Source organism: Scyliorhinus torazame, chromosome 8 (assembly GCF_047496885.1).
Source record: "Scyliorhinus torazame isolate Kashiwa2021f chromosome 8, sScyTor2.1, whole genome shotgun sequence".
Taxonomy (NCBI): domain Eukaryota; kingdom Metazoa; phylum Chordata; class Chondrichthyes; order Carcharhiniformes; family Scyliorhinidae; genus Scyliorhinus; species Scyliorhinus torazame.
Genome location: NC_092714.1, coordinates 231244667 through 231262052, shown reverse-complemented (window position 1 = coordinate 231262052; position 17386 = coordinate 231244667).

Sequence of the window (17386 nt, the reverse complement as noted above, 5' to 3'; positions counted from 1 at the left end):
GAAAAGACTCGGTATTGGGCGACCCGATTTACCATTTCCGCGATGCGAGGAAGGGGGTATGCATCAAGCTGCGTGAATCGGTTTATGGTCTGGCTATAATCCACGACCATCCGTTTTTTCTCCCCGGACCGGACGACCACCACTTGCGCTCTCCAAGGGCTGTTGCTAGCCTCGATGACCCCCTCTCCCAGTAAACGCTGGACCTCTGACTTGATAAAAGCCATATCTTGGGCACTGTAGCACCGGCTCCTGGTGGCGACGGGCTTACAGTCGGGAGTGAGGTTAGCGAATAGCGAGGGGGGTGCGACTTTCAGTGTCGCAAGGCAGCACACCGTGAGGGGGGGGCAAGGGTCCGCCGAACTTCAGTGTCAGGCTTCGGTGGCTGCACTGGAAATCCAGTCCGAGCAGCAGGGGGGCACAGAGGTGAGGGAGGATATAAAATTTGAAACGTGTGTATTTGGCACCCTGGATCGAGAGATCCGCAATACAGTACCCCGTGATTTGTACCGAGTGGGACCCAGATGCGAGGGCTATGGTTTGGGATGCGGGATGGGTGCGTAGGGAGCAGCGCCTTACCATTTCAGGGTGGATAAAGCTCTCCGTGCTCCCGGAGTCGAAGAGGCATGCGTCGTGCCCGTTGACCTGGACCTGCATCATGGATTTCTGCAGGTGTTTTGGCCGAGTTTGATCGAGGGTGATCGCACCCAGTCGCGGGTAGTCGGAGTCGTCAGCCGAGTCGGACTCGTAAAATGGCCGCTGCCGTTGGTCGCACATGTCGGGTCGAGAAGATGGCCGCCGACCAGATGGCCGCTCCCATGATTCGCACGAGGCTGATGACGCGTCAGGAGAGGGCGTATCGGGTCGGTGCGCAGCAGCATTGCGAGGCCTGCGGGCCTGAGAGCCTGATATTCGGGGCGGCTGTTCTTTGTTTTTCTGGCCCCTGGGTCTGGCCAGGCAGACCCTCGCAAAGTGCCCTTTCTTCCCGCAGTCGCTGCAGATCGCAGAGCGGGCTGGGCGGCGTGGGCGTGGGTGCTGGCCCTGCCTGCAGAAGTAGCAAGGTGTGCCCCCATGGTGAGCGGGTCGCCGCGTGGTGCAGGCCTGTAATACGGGTGAGTCTGAGGAAGTCCGGGGGGGGGGCTGGCAGAGTCCGCAGGGTACGTACGCATGTTCTGTCGGGCCACCTCCAGCGAGGAGGTGAGTGTTAGCGTCTGCTGGAGGTCTTTTGCCCCGTTTTCGAGCAGCCGCTGTCGGATGTAGGTCGAGCGGATTCCGGACACGAAAGCATCCCTGATGTGCAGGTTCATATGGACTTCTCCTGTCACATCCTGATGGTCACAGTCCCTGGCAAGCGCGGTGAGTTTCTCAACAAACTAGTCGAGCGATTCCCCCGAGCGCTGCCGGCAGATAGAGAGCAGATGCCGGGCGTGCACCTCATTGACGGGTTTGACAAACGGCTTGCGGAGCAACTCAATCGCTTCCTCATAAGTCGTCGCATTTTCGAGCGTGGCGGAGATTCTGTGACTCACCCAGGCGTGGAGGAGACGCAGCTTGCGTGGCCCCACGATGGGAGTCTCTGCGGAGTCCAGGTAGGCCTCGAAGCACCGCAGCCAGTTTTAAAAAATGTCCTTTGCCTCCGGCGTTCGTGCTTCCAGATTGAGCTTCTCTGGTTCTAGGCCTGCGTCCATCCTGAATCTAGTTTAGTCTAATAAATTGAGGTACCCTCAATAATGATGCTTAGAGATTAAGCTGTAAAGAAGGCTTTATTAGACTAATAACTATGCTACAGCTATGGACGAGAGCTGACTGCTATACAGACCATGAGGCAGGCCTTTATGTATGGCTCCCAGATGGGCGGAGCCAGAGGCGGAGTCCCCAGGGTTCCAAGCCCGGTCTTAAAAGGGGACATCACCTTACATGATGATAAGGCAGTAACCGTTCATCACACTTGGTTACTCTTACCTATTGAATCACAGCCAGAACGTTCCAAGCGATTACTCACCCCTGCACCATTACCTGAGAACATAAGGATCTATTCTTCTTCCCCTCCTTTTCTCATCGGCTTGCTATGGTTTGGCAACATTAACCTCAGCCTTGGGGTTAGCTTCCATGCACCTAACTCCATGTCTTCACCCTAACTGTTAACCCCTCCACTGACTCCATGCTTTTAGGCTGCTTGACTAATAATCAGTTTTGGATAAGCCACAATTTCTCAGGTTAAATACCGGGGAAGAACAAAACCATCCCTGCCATAAACTTCATACTCTTGGCCACCAATTCCATCTCCTCCCTTCGCCACCATTTCAATCTGAACAAGTCTGTTTGTAATCTCAGCATCCCATTTGACCCAAACAGATCTTTCAATCCCATAGTCCCATAACAAAGTTTTGTAGACCACAAATGAGTCCTGACCGAGTTAGCAAAAAGAAAACTTGGTTTATTGCAAAGCAATTATATTTACAATATGCATCAGATCCCAGCCAGATCTGCTCTGTCAATTCCATACCTGGCAGATTTTATTCAGATCTTAACCACGAATGATCACGGGCTCCCTGCCCCCTTAGTGGGGGAGATTGTATTCGGCGAAACTCATGGAGAGACTGATTGTTCCACCCCTAGGTCTTGTGCGGGTTATAACATTCCTCCTGTCAAAGTCCAAAAATTCTTCTGACGACTATGGAGTAGGAGGGCACCAGACTCTCTTTGCACTTGGCTGTGCTTCTTGCACCCGCGGTGCTGGATCTGGCGGAGCATATCTGGACGGCGAACGCCACTTTCGTCTAGAATGCTATGGTGTATGTACTGTCTAAGGCTGCTACACTGCTTACTCCCCATCAGAGACCTCCGACACCTGGGTTTCCATGTTAGAATCTGTATCTACGACCTCTCTCATTTTGGCATCTTGACCCCCTTGGGGGAATGCACTAGCCTTTTCAGGCATTGGATTTGGTTTGATTGTAATTTTCCTCCCCCAAGGAATTTTGTGTTGAACTGGTCGTCTAGACCATTTGCGATCAAGATGCTTTCTCATGACGCCCTGTGCCTGAACTTGATAAGATACTGGCCCTGCCTGGCCGACGATTGCCCTGGAGTCCCAATGGCAAAGTTTCACACAGAGACTATGTCACCTGCTCCAAATAGTCTTGTGGTTTTTGTTGGAAGGACAATGCCCTTGCAGCTCCTGGTGGTGGCATACATTCACGACTATATCAGGGAAAACCATACTAAGATGGGTTCGAAACCTCTGGCCCAATAATAATTCAGCCGTCACCATGTCAGTCACGGCATACGGATTTGTCCTATAGCAGAACAAGAACCTGGCCAGTCTCGTGTCCACGCCCTCGAAGTCTGATTTTTTAGACCACGTTTAAATGTTTGTACTGCCCTTTCTGCCAGCCCATTTGAAGCCGGGTGATACGAGGCGGTGAGAATGTGCTGCAGCCTATTAGCCTTCAGGAATCCTGAGAACTCTTCACTTGTGAAAGGTGTTCCATTGTTGGTAACCAACACCTCTGGGAAACCGTGTGTACTGAAGGCAAGCGTAATTTTTCAATAATTAGACTAGTGGTGGGGTGGCTGACATCCAATGGACTCCTAACCACTGAGAGTGGACATCTATCAGGAGTAAGAACATCAAGCCTTGAAACGGGCTGGCAAATTCGGCGTGTAACCTCGCTCACGGTTGCCGTGGCCATTCCCGTGGGTGAAGAGGCGCTGCTGGCAAAAGCTTCTGGTGCTCCTGACATACGCCGCACTGCTGGGCTACTCTCTCTGTGTCAGCATCCAGGCCTGGCCACCAAATGTAGCTACGTGCTAGCATTTTCATTTCTGATACCCCTGAGTGCCTGTTGTGCAGATCCCTCAGGATCAAGTCCTGGCCCTCACATGGGACGATGACACACGTACCCCACAACAGGATGCCATCTTCCACGCCGAACTCGGACATCTTCTTCGAGAATGGCGCAACTCGCATGGTAGGTGCATATGCCAAAATCCATATAGGACTATATGTCGAATTTTCGAATGGACTGGGATGGTCTGTGTCCCCTCACGGATTTGGGGCACTGTAACAGGCAACGAATCCATAAAGTTTAACATGTCCACTACCTCCTTCATCCTGGGCGGGAAGGAGGGCGTGTTGGTAAAGCAGTCGGCTTAATGAATCCGTATTTGCGATCTGGGTGCCAGGATGATGCTCAGGAGAGTACTCATAGGCGGCCAGCAGGAGGGCCCAATGTTGGATTCTGGCGGAGCTGATGGGCGGAATTGCCTTGTCTTCTTTACAAAGACCGAGCAGTGGCTTGTGGTCTGTGATGATCGTGAAATGTCAACTGCACACATATTGATGGAATTTCTTCATGGTGAAGACAATTGCCAAACCTGCTTTCTCGATTTGCGCATAGTTGTGCTTGGCCATAGCCAGTATCTGGGAGGCGAAAGCAATCAGCCTCTCTCTGCCATCTTCCATGCAATGTGATAAAACGACGCCAATGCCGTATGGTGACGTATCACATGTGACAAGTAGCTGTTTGGTGTTATCATAATGTGTTAACAAGCCTGAGGAAGTCAATTGTTTTTTACTTCTGTGACCGCTACCTCCTGTTGCTTTCTTCACACCCATTCCTGTTTTTTTTTTAAGAGGGGATGTAGGCTGGGGATGAATTTGCTGCAATAGTTCACCAATCCCAAAAAAGACCATAGCCCCGTGGCGTTTTCAGAAGAAGGAGCCTGCTAAATAGCCCGTACCTTCTCTGCAACCTGATGTAACCCCTCACAGTCCACATGGTAGCCGATGTACACCACTTCCCTTGCGTGGAAAACGCACTTTTCTCTCCGCAGGCAAATACCTGACTCCGAGAAACGACAGAGCCTAAATTACTTAAATGCTCTTGTTCGGTTGCCTCTGTGACCAACATGTCATCTAGATATACTGCCACTCACAGCACCCTCATAGTGTGTTTCCATCACCCACTTGAATATGGCACAACCCAACGACACTCCAAAGGGTGATCTGGTGTACTCTTACAGGCCTTTTTGGGTGTTTATAGTGTTTATAGTGATGTATTTACATGAGGCAGGGTCCAATTCTAACTCCAAATACGCATGGCTCGAGTTTGGTAAATGAGTGTCCACTGACCAATTTTACATATAGGTCCTCGACGTGGGGCATCGGGTAATGATCCAACCGGAGGCCCTGGTGACCATTAACTTATAGTCCCCACACAGTCTGATTGTCTTATCAGGTTTGAGCACCGGGACCACCGGCACTGACCAGTTGGCAAAACGCACCCAAGTCCTTCTTAAGTTTGGCCTCAACTTTTGCTAACAAAGCGTAAGGGACCGGGCGATCTCTGAAATACCTTGGTTGTGTGTAAAGTCGATCTGGCCCAATCTGGCCCCTTTTATTTTCCCCAGACCGGGTTGGAAAAAACTCAGGGCATTTTCCTAGCACTTCAGAAAGAGTCCCCGGGTCCTATTTTGAATATTTGCTGGCTGTTCAGCCACATTAGCCAATCGAGGCCGAGCCCCTTGACTATGATCAATGGGAGACGCACCGAGTGTTGTCTATAAACCACCAAGGTCATAGTGGTTCCTGCAATGGCTAACAATTTGTTAGTGTACATTGCTAATCTTGCCTTGGTATCCCGCAGATCCACTGCTGCACCCATGATTTTATCCTATCGAATATCTGTTGTCCAACAATGGAAATGGCAACCCCTGTGCTTGGCTCCATATCAAATGGATGACCATTAACCTGCACAGTAATCTTGATGGAGGAACATAATTCAGCTGCATTCACTCCTCCTCTAGTTGGTCCAGGTGGAAAGTGTGACTGACCCCTTGGTTGCGCCAGCCTCGACCGGGGCACCTGGATCTCTGGCAGACTTGTGCCTTGCGCTCCCTTTGGCCTCTATGTCACAGCGAAAACAGCGCGGGAGCAGAGAGAGCCGAGACAGTGAAAACAGCGCCGGAGGAGAGAGCCGGGAGATTTAAAAAGCGCGGGAGGAGAGAGCTGGGACAGCGAAAACAGCGCGGGAGCAGAGAGAGCCGGGACAGCGAAAACAACGCCGGAGGAGAGAGCCGGGACAGTGCTGGGAGAGGTGAGTGCACAAAAGGTGTGGCAGGAGTGCCTTTAGACACAGAGTGCTGATTGGAACAGAGTGCATCTGAGTTTAGGTGAGTGACTGAGTTCGGGTGAGTGGCGAGAGAGGGCTGTGTTTTTTGTTGGTGTTCGGGTTTATCCTTGAGGTTATATAAAACATTTTTTTTTTAAAAATATTTAAATTAATTAACTAGTTGAATATGGCTGGACAGGTGATGTGCTGTTGCTGTATGATGATGGAGCTGGTGGATCCCATTGAGACTGTCAGTGACCACATCTGCAGCAAGTGTTGGCTGCTCGAGGAATTTCGGCTCAGAATTGATGAGCTGGAGACCGAGCTGCACACACTGCGGCACATCAGGGAGGGGGAACATTACCTGGATGCTTTGTATCAGGAGGCAGTCACACCCGGTAGAATAAGTTCTGTTAATTCGGACAGTGGTCAGGGACTGAGTGGTGTGACTGCAAGGGAGGCAGGTAGGGGGATCCTGAGTTTAGGAGTTGAGGAGCCTCAGCCCTTGACCTTGTCCAACAGGTATGAGGTACTTGCTCCCTGTGTGGATGAGGAAGAGGGCTGTAGGGAGGATGCGTCGACTGACCACTGCACCGTGGTACAGGAAGCCATTCAAGAAGGGGGAGCAAAAAGACAAGTGGTAGTTGTAGGGGATTCTATAATTAGGGGGATTGATGGCATCCTTTGTAAGCCAGATCGAGAGTCCCGCATGGTATGTTGCCTGCCCGGTGCCAGGTTGAGGGACATCTCTGATCGGCTTGAAAGGATTTTGGAGAGGGAGGGGGAGGATCCAGTTGTGGTGGTACACGTTCGGACTAACAACATAGGTAAGACTAGGAAAGAGGACCTGTTTGGGGATTATCAAACACTAGGGACTAAATTAAAGAGCAGGTCCTCCAGGGTTATAATCTGTGGATTACTACCCGAACCACGTGCCAATTGGCATAGGGTTGAGAAAATTAGAGAAGTTAACACGTGGCTAAAGGAGTGGTGCGGGAAAGAGGGATTCCATTTCATGGGGCATTGGCATTAGTACTGGGGCAGGAGGGACCTGTACCGTTGGGACGGTCTTCACCTGAACCATTCTGGGACCAGTGTTCTAGCGAATAGGATAAATAGGTTGGTCTCAAGGACTTTAAACTAGCAAGTTGGGGGGAAGGGAAGTGTAAAGCTATGGACAGTATAATGGTTAATGGAGATCAAGGCAGCAGGTTACGTGACAGGTTATTATGTAGAGATATGGGTTCAAAGACAAGGAAAATTAGGAGAAAGGGTAAGAGGAAAAATAAATTGCGAAAAGTTACTGATCAAGGTGTTAGGATTCATAACAAAGACATAAAAAACAGCATAAGTGTACTTTACCTGAATGCTCGTAGTATACAAAATAAGGTAAATGAGTTGATGGCGCAAATCATTGTAAATGACTATGATTTAGTGGCCATTACTGAAACATGGTTAAAAGATGGTCACGACTGGGAGTTAAATATCCAAGGGTATCAGACTATACAAAAGGATAGAATGGACGGTAAGGGCGGTGGTGTAGCTTTGTTGTTTAAGGATGGCATCCGGGCAATAGTAAGGGATGATATTGGTGCTATGGAGGACAAGGTTGAATCAATTTGGGTGGAAATCAGGAATAGTAAGACGAAAAGGTCACTGATAGGAGTAGTCTATAGGCCACCAAATAGTAACAGGATGGTAGGGCAGGCAATAAGCAAAGAAATAACGGATGCATGTAGAAATGATACAGCGGTTATCATGGGAGATTTTAATCTGCATATTGATTGGTTTAACCAGGTTGATAAAGGCAGCCTTGAGGAGGAGTTTATAGAATGTGCCCGGGATAATTTCCTGGAACAGTATGTAATGGAACCTACAAGGGAACAAGCGGTCCTAGATCTGGTCCTTTGTAATGAGGCAGGATTGATTAATGATCTCATAGTTCGGGATCCTCTTGGAAGGAGCGACCACAATATGGTGGAATTTAAAATACAGTTGGAGGATGACAAGGTAAAATCAAACACGAGTGTTTTGTGCTTAAACAAAGGCGATTACAATGGGATGAGAGAAGAACTAGCTAAGGTAGACTGGGAGCAAAGACTTCATGGTGAAGCAGTTGAGGAACAGTGGAGAACCTTCCGAGCGATCTTTCACAGTGTTCAGAAAAGGTTCATACCGACAAAAAAGAAAGACGGTAGAAAGGGGAAAAATCGACCGTGGATATCTAAGGAGGTGAGGGAGAGTATCAAATTGAAGGAAAAAACATACAAAGTGGCAAAAATTAGTGGGAGACTAGAGGACTGGGAAGTCTTTAGGGGACAACAGAAAGCTACTAAAAAAGTCATAAAGAGGAGTAAGGTAGACTATGAAAGTAAACTGGCTCAGAACATAAAAGCAGATAGTAAAAGCTTCTACAAATATATAAGACAAATATATCTGGATTTCCAGAAAGCTTTTGACAAGGTGCCACACAAAAGGTTGCTGCATAAACTAAAGATGCGTGGCATTGAGGGTAAAGTGGTAGCATGGGTAGAGGATTGGTTAACTAACAGAAAGCAGAGAGTGGGGATAAATGGGTGTTTCTCTGGTTGGCAACCTGTAACTAGTGGGGGTCCCTCAAGGATCAGTGTTGGGCCCGCAGTTGTTCACAATTTACATAGACGATTTGGAGTTGGGGACCAAGTGCAATGTGTCAAAGTTTGCAGACGACACTAAGATGAGTGGTAAAGCAAAAAGGGCAGAGGATACCGGAAGTCTGCAGAAGGATTTGGATAGGTTAGGTGAATGGGCTAGGGTCTGGCAGATGGAATTCAATGTTGCCAAGTGTGAGGCTATCCATTTTGGGAGGAATAACAGCAGAATGGATTATTATTTAAACGGTAAGATGTTAAAACATGCTGCTGTGCAGAGGGACCTGGGTGTGCTGGTGCACGAGTCGCAAAAAGTTGGTGTGCAGGTGCAACAGGTGATTAAGAAGGCTAATCGAGTTTTGTCTTTCATTGCTAGAGGGATGGAGTTCAAGACTAGGGAGGTTATGCTGCAATTGTATAGGGTGTTGGTGAGGCCGCATCTGGAGTATTGTGTTCAGTTTTGGTCTCCTTACATGAGAAAGGACATATTGGCACTGGAGGGAGTGCAGAGGAGATTCGCTAGGTTGATCCCAGAGTTGAGGGGATTAGATTATGACGAGAGGTTGAGTAGACTGGGACTGTACTCATTGGAGTTTAGAAGAATGCGGGGGGATCTTATTGAAACATGTAAAATTATGAAGGGAATAGATAGGATAGATGCAGGCAGGTTGTTTCCACTGGTCGGGGAAAGCAGAACTAGGGGGCATAGCCTCAAAATAAGGGGAAGTAGATTTAGGACGGAGTGTAGGAGGAACTTCTTCACCCAAAGGGTTGTGAATCTCTGGAATTCCTTGCCCAGTGAAGCAGTTGAGGCTCCTTCTTTAAATGTTTTTAAGAAAAAGATAGATACCTTTCTAAAGAATAAAGGGATTCGGGGATATGGTGTACGGGCCGGAGAGTGGAGCTGAGTCCACAAAGATCAGCCATGATCTCATTAAATGGCGGAGCAGCTCGAGGGGCCAGATGGCCTACTCCTGTTCCTAGTTCTTATGTTCTTATGTAAACACCCCACACAGGAGTAGCCATATTATTTATGCCGCAGACCAAATGGTCGTGCAGCATTTCGGAAAGGGAAGTTCCACATTCACAAAATTCGATTATATTCCGTAGCCTTGTCAAAAACTCGGTTAGGGACAATACAGGGTCTCATATTGAAACAATCTCTTCACTATTACAGACGGTTTAGGGTTGATGTGTTACGCCACGGGGTCACCAGTTGTTCAAACATTTTAGTGTCCGGAGCTGCAGGATATGTAAGGTTTTTTATCACCCCATAAGTGTGTGCTCCGCAGGCAGTCCGCAATATTACTGTCTGTTGATCATCATTTGTGAAAATGTTTGCCCGGATAAAGTAACACATGCATTCTGCACACTGTGTCCAATCCTCTAAGCTTGTGTCGAACACATCCAATCTTCCGAACAAAGGCATATTTGTAAAGAAAAAAAAATTCCAACCTTGGTCCAGCAGAATAATAAAGGTGGTTCACCCGAGGGTGTAGCAGCGCTGACAGTAATCCAGTTGTATCCTCGTTGCCAGTTTTGTAGACCGCAAATGAGTCTGAACCAAGTTAGTAAAAAAAACTTTGGTTTATTGCAAAGCAATTATATTTACAATATACATCAGATCCCACAAGGATCTGTTCTGTTGGTTCCATACCTGGCTGACTTTATACAGATCTTAACCATGAATGATCTCGGGCTCCCCGCCCCTTAGCTGGGAAGCTCGTATTCAGCAAGACTCACAGGGAGACTGATTGCTCCAAGCCCGTGGGTATTGTATAGGTTATAATACTAAGGCTGCAAACTTTCACCTAATTAATACTTCATATTTACGTCATTGTCTCAGCTCATTTGTTGCTTAAACTGCCATCCATGTGTTTTTTTTTACCTATCTACTTGACTAGCCCAATGTTTCCACACTAAGCTTCCATTCTTCAGTTTATCCAAAACTCCATTACCCAAATCCTATCCTGCAACAAATCCATCTCCTACATTGGCACTCAATCACTCAATGTCTTCAATTTAACATTTTCATCTTCCTCTTTAAATCCCTTTATGTTTTTGTCACTCCATATCTTTGTAAACTTTCATATTCGCCTCACCATTAATTTGACAGATATTCTTTTAGCCGACTAGGCCCTATGCTCCGAAATTCTCTTCCTCAGCCATTCCACTTCTTTGTCTCCCAAAGGGCGTCTCTAAAACCCGTCCCTCTGATGAAGTGTTTGATCACCGGTCCTACTATCGGCATGGTAGCACAGTGGTGGGTGGCATGGTAGCACAGTGGTTAGCACTGTTGCTTCACAACGCCAGGGTCCCAGGTTCGATTCCCGGCTTGGGTCACTGTCAGTGCAGAATCTGCACATTCACCCCGTGTCTGCGTGAGTTTCCTCCGGGTGCTCCAGTTCCCTCCCACAAGTCCCGAAAGACATGCTGTTAAGTAATTTGGACATTCTGAATTCTCCCTCAGTGTACCCAAACAGGTGCCGGAGTGTGGCGAGATGGGGATTTTCGCAGTAACTTCATTGCAGTGTTAATGTAAGCCTACTTGTAACAATAATAAAGATTATTATATCTCTTTCTTTGGCTCGGCAGGCATTTTGAGATGTTCTACCGAGTTAAAGGTGCTAGAAGTACAAGCTGTTACTATATTTTAAAATCTTTCCTTGCTCTGACTGGGAGCATCTCTGGTCATTATGGAAATTATTGGCAGCTGCAAAAAAGAAACCGCATCAAGGGTGAAACATCAGAAATGGGGATTTTCTGACACATATGGATTGCTACTACTGACAAAATTAGGCTTTAACAAGCTAGCATCTTTGTATAGTCTATGCTGAACATGTTATTTGGTCAGGTTGTATGTCTCTGTTATTCAGTCTCATGTGTTTTGTGCAGAATCCTCATAAATTATGTATTGTGGCCTTTAGCAATTCCATTGATATTTTAATATCTGTGTGAAGGACAGGTGTGAAAGGCAATCAGCCAATTTCAACAGATGGAATTTTAAAAATAAATTTTAAATTTTTCCACCCAATTGTCATGTGAGAGTACCTTTAAGAAATGGGTGTTTATAAATGGGTGTGTATAAATATCTGTAGTGAGAATACCTTTAAGAAATGGGTGTTTACTACTGCAGTGATGTCAGAGAGTGGGTGGAGCTGGGCTGTCTGTCAGCTTTTTACTTTCATTTTAGGCTGTTTGCTGCAGGGTGTGTTTTCAGAGCTGGATAGCTGCAGTCACAGCCAGAAGGTGTATGAATCTCTCTCTGTAATCTAAAGACTGTAAGTCGATCCTGATGATTTAAAACTAATAACAGTAGTGACTTTAACCTGATGTGCTTCTGGTAAAAGGTGTTTTAAGTCGTATGGATGTTAAAAGGAAAGCTTAAAAGATTACTTAGTGTTGTAGTCTTTGGGGGTTGTATTTGAATTAATGGTTGCTAAGATGTTCACTGTATGTTTTAAAAAGGTTAACTTGAGTTCATGGAATAAACACTGTTTTGCTTTAAAAAATACTTTTCCATTTCTGCGGTACCACACCTGTAGAGTAGGCCGCGTGCTCCCCATACCACAATCTATTAAAAATTGTGCGTCAGGTGAACTCCATGCTACACTTTGAGGTTCTCTAAACCCTGGCCCATAAAAATTGGGAGCTCGAGGGGGATAAAAGTCTACCTATTGGATTGCTTAGTGAACTTAAAGACAGTGAGGGGTGAGCATATTGTGGTTGCTTTTCCGGTGTGGTATTTTAGTTTAAGTGGGGAGTGTGTTGTGGACAATGGCTCTTTCAGAGGCTCAGAGGTTTTTGGGGGTGGAGACGGTCGCACGCAGTACCTTATAGACAGAGACTAAAAGCAGACTTTTAGATTTGGCAAAAACATTGCAGTTAACATTACCTGACAAAATGTGAAAAGATGAGGTAATTATGGCAGTGGCTAAACATTTAAAGTTGCCTGAGATACAGTTTGACTCATTGGAAATGGCAAAAAATCAGTTGCAAATTAAATAAATGGAACATGAGAAAGAATTAAAGCAGCTTGAATACGAAAGAGAGGGAAAAGAAAGAGAGAGAGCAGAAATGGAAAGAGAAAGAGATAGAACGGAAAGAGAAAGAGAAAGAGAGAGAGAGGAAAAAGAAAAGGAGAGAGAAGAAAGGAGAAAAGAAAGAATAGCCCTAGCAGAACAAAAAGAAAGAGAAAGGGCGATACAGATCAGGGAAAAAGATAAAGAGAGAGAGTTTGAACTTCAGCAAATGGCCATGAAACATAACAGTCAGTTAACATTGGCAGACGTAAAGGGAAACGTACAGTTGGATGATAGTGATGAGGATAGTGAGAAAGAGCATCAAAGTCAAAGACTTGGTGGGGATCTATTTAAATATGTCCAAGCATTGCCAAGGTTTGACGAGAAGGAGGTAGAAGCCTTTTTCATTTCATTTGAGAAGGTGGCTAAACAAATGAAATGGCCACAGGACATGTGGGTATTACTGATTCAAACAAAGCTGATAGGTAGAGCAAGTGAAGTGTTTGCATAACTACCGGAGGAGGTATCTGAGTCGTATGAGGAAGTGAAAAAATCCATCTTAGATGTTTATGAACTAGTGCCTGAAGCCTACAGACAAAGGTTTAGAAATTTAAGGAAAGAATTTGGCCAAACATACATGGAGTTTGAAAGGCTCAAACAGAGTAATTTTGATAGGTGGATAAGGGCTTTGAAAATAGACCAAACGTATGAAGCTCTCAGAGAAATTATACTTTTGGAGGAGTTTAAAAATTCAATTCCTGGGGCGAAATTCTCCCCCAACGGCGGGATGTCCGCCGACTGGCGCCAAAGCCGGCGCCAATCAGACGGGCATCGCGCCGGCCCAAAGGTGCGGAAGGCTCCGCATCTTTGGCGGCCTAGCCCCAACATTGAGGGGCTAGGCCGACGCCGGAGGGATTTCCGCCCCGCCAGCTGGCGGAAATGGCGTTGTTTCCCCGCCAGCTGGCGCGGAAATGCGGCGCATGCGCGGGAGCGTCAGCGGCCGCTGTCAGTTTCCCAGCGCATGCGCGGGAGCGTCAGCGGCCACTGTCAGTTTCCCGCGCATGCGCAGTGGGGAGAGTCTCTTCCGCCTCCGCCATGGTGGAGGCTGTGGCGGAGGCGGAAGGGAAAGAGTGCCCCCACGGCACAGGCCCGCCCGCGGATCGGTGGGCCCCGATCGCGGGCCAGGCCACCGTGGGGGCACCCCCCGGGGTCAGATCGCCCCGCGATCCCGCCCACGCCGCCTGGTCCCGCCGGAAAATACCAGGTTTGATTGACGTCGGCAGGACAGGCAATTCCTGGGCGGGACTTCGGCTCATCCGGGCCGGAGAATCCAACGGGGGGTCCCGCCAACCGGCGCGGCCGGATTCCCGCCCCCGCCCAATCTCCGGGAGTGGAGACTTCGGCGGGGGCGGGATTCACGGCGGCCAACGGACATTCTCCGACCCGGCGGGGGGTCGGAGGATGACGCCCCTGATGTAGTGAGAACTCATGTGGAAGAGCAGAGGGTTAAACTGCGAGATTAGCAGCAGAAATGGCAGATGGTTATGAATTAGTTCATAAATCAAAGTTTGGTTTCCGACATCAGTTTTAGCCTGTGAGGGATAGAAACTGGGGTCATGAAAAATACTCAAGTGGTAAAGGTAAAGATGATCTGATGGGAGATAATAAGGAGAGTGTACCTCAGATTAAAAAAGAAATCCAGGAGGGTGGAAAAGAAATGAAAAGTTTCAAATGTTTTCACTGTAATAAACTAGGCCATATAAAGTCACAGTGTTGGTGGTTGAAGAAAAGCACTGGGAAGGCTGATGTGGTAATACAGGATAAGACAGTGGGGTTTGTTAAAGTGGTGAAGGAAAGCTCAACTGAAGTGAAGGAGGTGCAAAAGATTGTCCAGCCTGATCAAGAGGTGATTGATAAGAAGGTGCCAGATGTCTTTAAAGAATTTACTTGTGTGGGTAAAGTTTACTCATGTGTATCAGGAGGAGCAGGTAAAGAGGTTACAATTTTAAGAGATACGGGAGCTAGTCAATCTTTAATGGTAAGAGATGAGGAATTATATAGTCTTGGAAGAATATTGCCAGAAAAGGTGGTAATATGTGGAATTCAGGGTGAGCAGAGTAGTGTTCAATTATATAAGGTAAGGTTGGAAAGTCCAGTGAAGAGTGGTGAAGTGGTAGTAAGAGTAATAGAGAAACTATCTTGTCCAGGAATACAGTTTATCTTGGGTAATGATATAGCTGGATTGCAGGTGGGAGTGATGCCTACTGTGGTGGATAAGCCAGTGGAAAATCAGACAACTAAAATGTTGAAGGATGAATATCCTGGGATTTTTCCGCATTGTGTAGTAACAATGTCGCAAAGTCACAGGTTAAGACATGAGGAGAAATCAAAGAGTGAAGATGAAGTTGAAGTGCAATTATCAGAAACGATTTTTGATCAGATGGTTGAAAAAGAACACAAACAGGTCGAAGATGAGGCGGATATTTTTAGATCAGGAAAATTGGCGAAGTTACAACAAAAAGATATCAAAATAAAACAGATGTATCAGAAAGCTTACACGGAAGAGGAATCTGAGTGTATACCAGAGTGTTATTACCGTAAAAGTAATGTCTTGATGAGAAAATAGAGACCTTTACATATGCAGGCAGATCAAAAGTGGGCAGAAGTCCATCAAGTAGTATTGCCAGTAGGGTATAGAAAGGAGGTGTTGCGAGTTGCCACATGAGGTACCAGTGGGAGGTCATTTTGGAATAAGGAAAACTCAAGCTAAAATTCAAAAACATTTTTATTGGCATGGACTACATAAAGATGTAGTTAAATTTTGTCAATCATGTCACACATGTCAAGTGATAGGGAAATCTCAAGCAGTGATAAAACCAGCACGCTTAATACCCATTCCAGCATTTGAGGAACCTTTTACAAGGGTCCTAATTGATTGCGTAGGACCACTTCCTAAAACGAAAAGTGGGAATCAATATCTTTTGACTATAATGGATGTGTCTACTAGGTTTTCAGAGGCCATTCCAGTCTGTAATATTACAACTAAAACGATTGTGGAGGAATTACTTAAATTCTTTACTAGATATGGACTACGCATAGAAATACAATCGGATCAAGGATCGAATTTTACCTCAAGGTTATTCAAAGAAATTATGGATAGCTTAGGAATAAAATGATTTAATTCAACTGCGTACCATCCAGAATTGCAGGGAGTATTAGAAAGGTGGCATCAGACATTAAAGACAATGTTGAGGGCTTATTGTCAAGATTATCCAGAGGATTGGGATAAAGGAATTCCATTCGTACTGTTTGCAATTAGGAATGCACCTCATGAATCAACCAAATTTAGTCCTTTTGAACTAATTTTTGGTCATGAAGTAAGAGGACCACTTAAATTGATTAAGGAAAAATTGGTGAGTGAGAAATCAGAACTTACATTATTGGATTACCTGTCAAATTTCAGGGAACGATTAAATAGAGCAGGTGAATTGGCTAGACAACATCTGAAAGTTGCACAAAATGTGATGAAACAGGTCCCGGAGAAGAAATCCAAAGTTTGTAGTTTTGCCTGTGGAGATAAAGTTTTAGTGTTGTTACCAGTGGTAGGTGAACCTTTAAAAGCTAGGTTTTGTGGACCTTATCAGATTGAAAGGAAATTAAGTGAGGTGAATTATGTGGTAAAAACACCAGATAGAAGGAAGACTCACCAAGTGTGTCATGTGAATATGTTTAAAAGGTACTTTGAAAGGAAGGAGAGAAAAAGGAGGTTTTAAAGATTCTAACTCAAAGTGACAAACCAAATCCAGATGACTGTGAAATTGACATACCACAAATTAAATTGGAAAATGAGGATGTTCTTAAAAATTGGGATAAATTGTTGAGTTACCTTCCTGAGGAAAAACGGACTGACCTGAAAGAGTTATTGATATCACATGGGCAAGTTTGTAGAGATAAATTGGGAAGTACTAAAATGGCTATACATGATATAGATGGGGGAATGCTGTTCCAATCAAACAACATCCATATCGACTTAACCCTTTAAAATTGGCACAGGTTAACAAAGAGCTTAGTAATGGCATAATTGAAGTGGGTTGCAGTCAATGGAGCTCACCCATAGTGATGGTACTTAAACCAGGTGGTACCCAACGGTTGTGTGTGGACTATAGAAAGGTTAATGCAGTTACAAGAACGGACTCTTATCCTATCCCACGTTTGGAGGGACAATTGAGCAAGTGGGACAATCAGCTTTTATTTCCAAGCTGGATTTACTTAAAGGTTACTGGCAGGTACCTTTATCCGAAAGGGCGAAGGAGATTTTAGCTTTTGTGACTCCAGATGGTATATACCAATTCAAAGTTATGCCATGAAATACGCCCCAGCCACATTTCAACGGTTAACTAACAAAGTTGTTTCAGGATTACCCAATTGTGCGGGAGACATCGACGATCTGGTAATTTTCAGCCAGACATGGAAAGAACATTTAAAACATCTGATGGAGTTATTCGATCGGCTTCAGGAGGAGGATTTGGTGATAATCCTAGCCAAAGGTAAATTTGGAAAAGCCCAAGTCACTTTCCTTGGCCATACAATCGCTTAGGGTCGAATGGCCACACAGGACTTG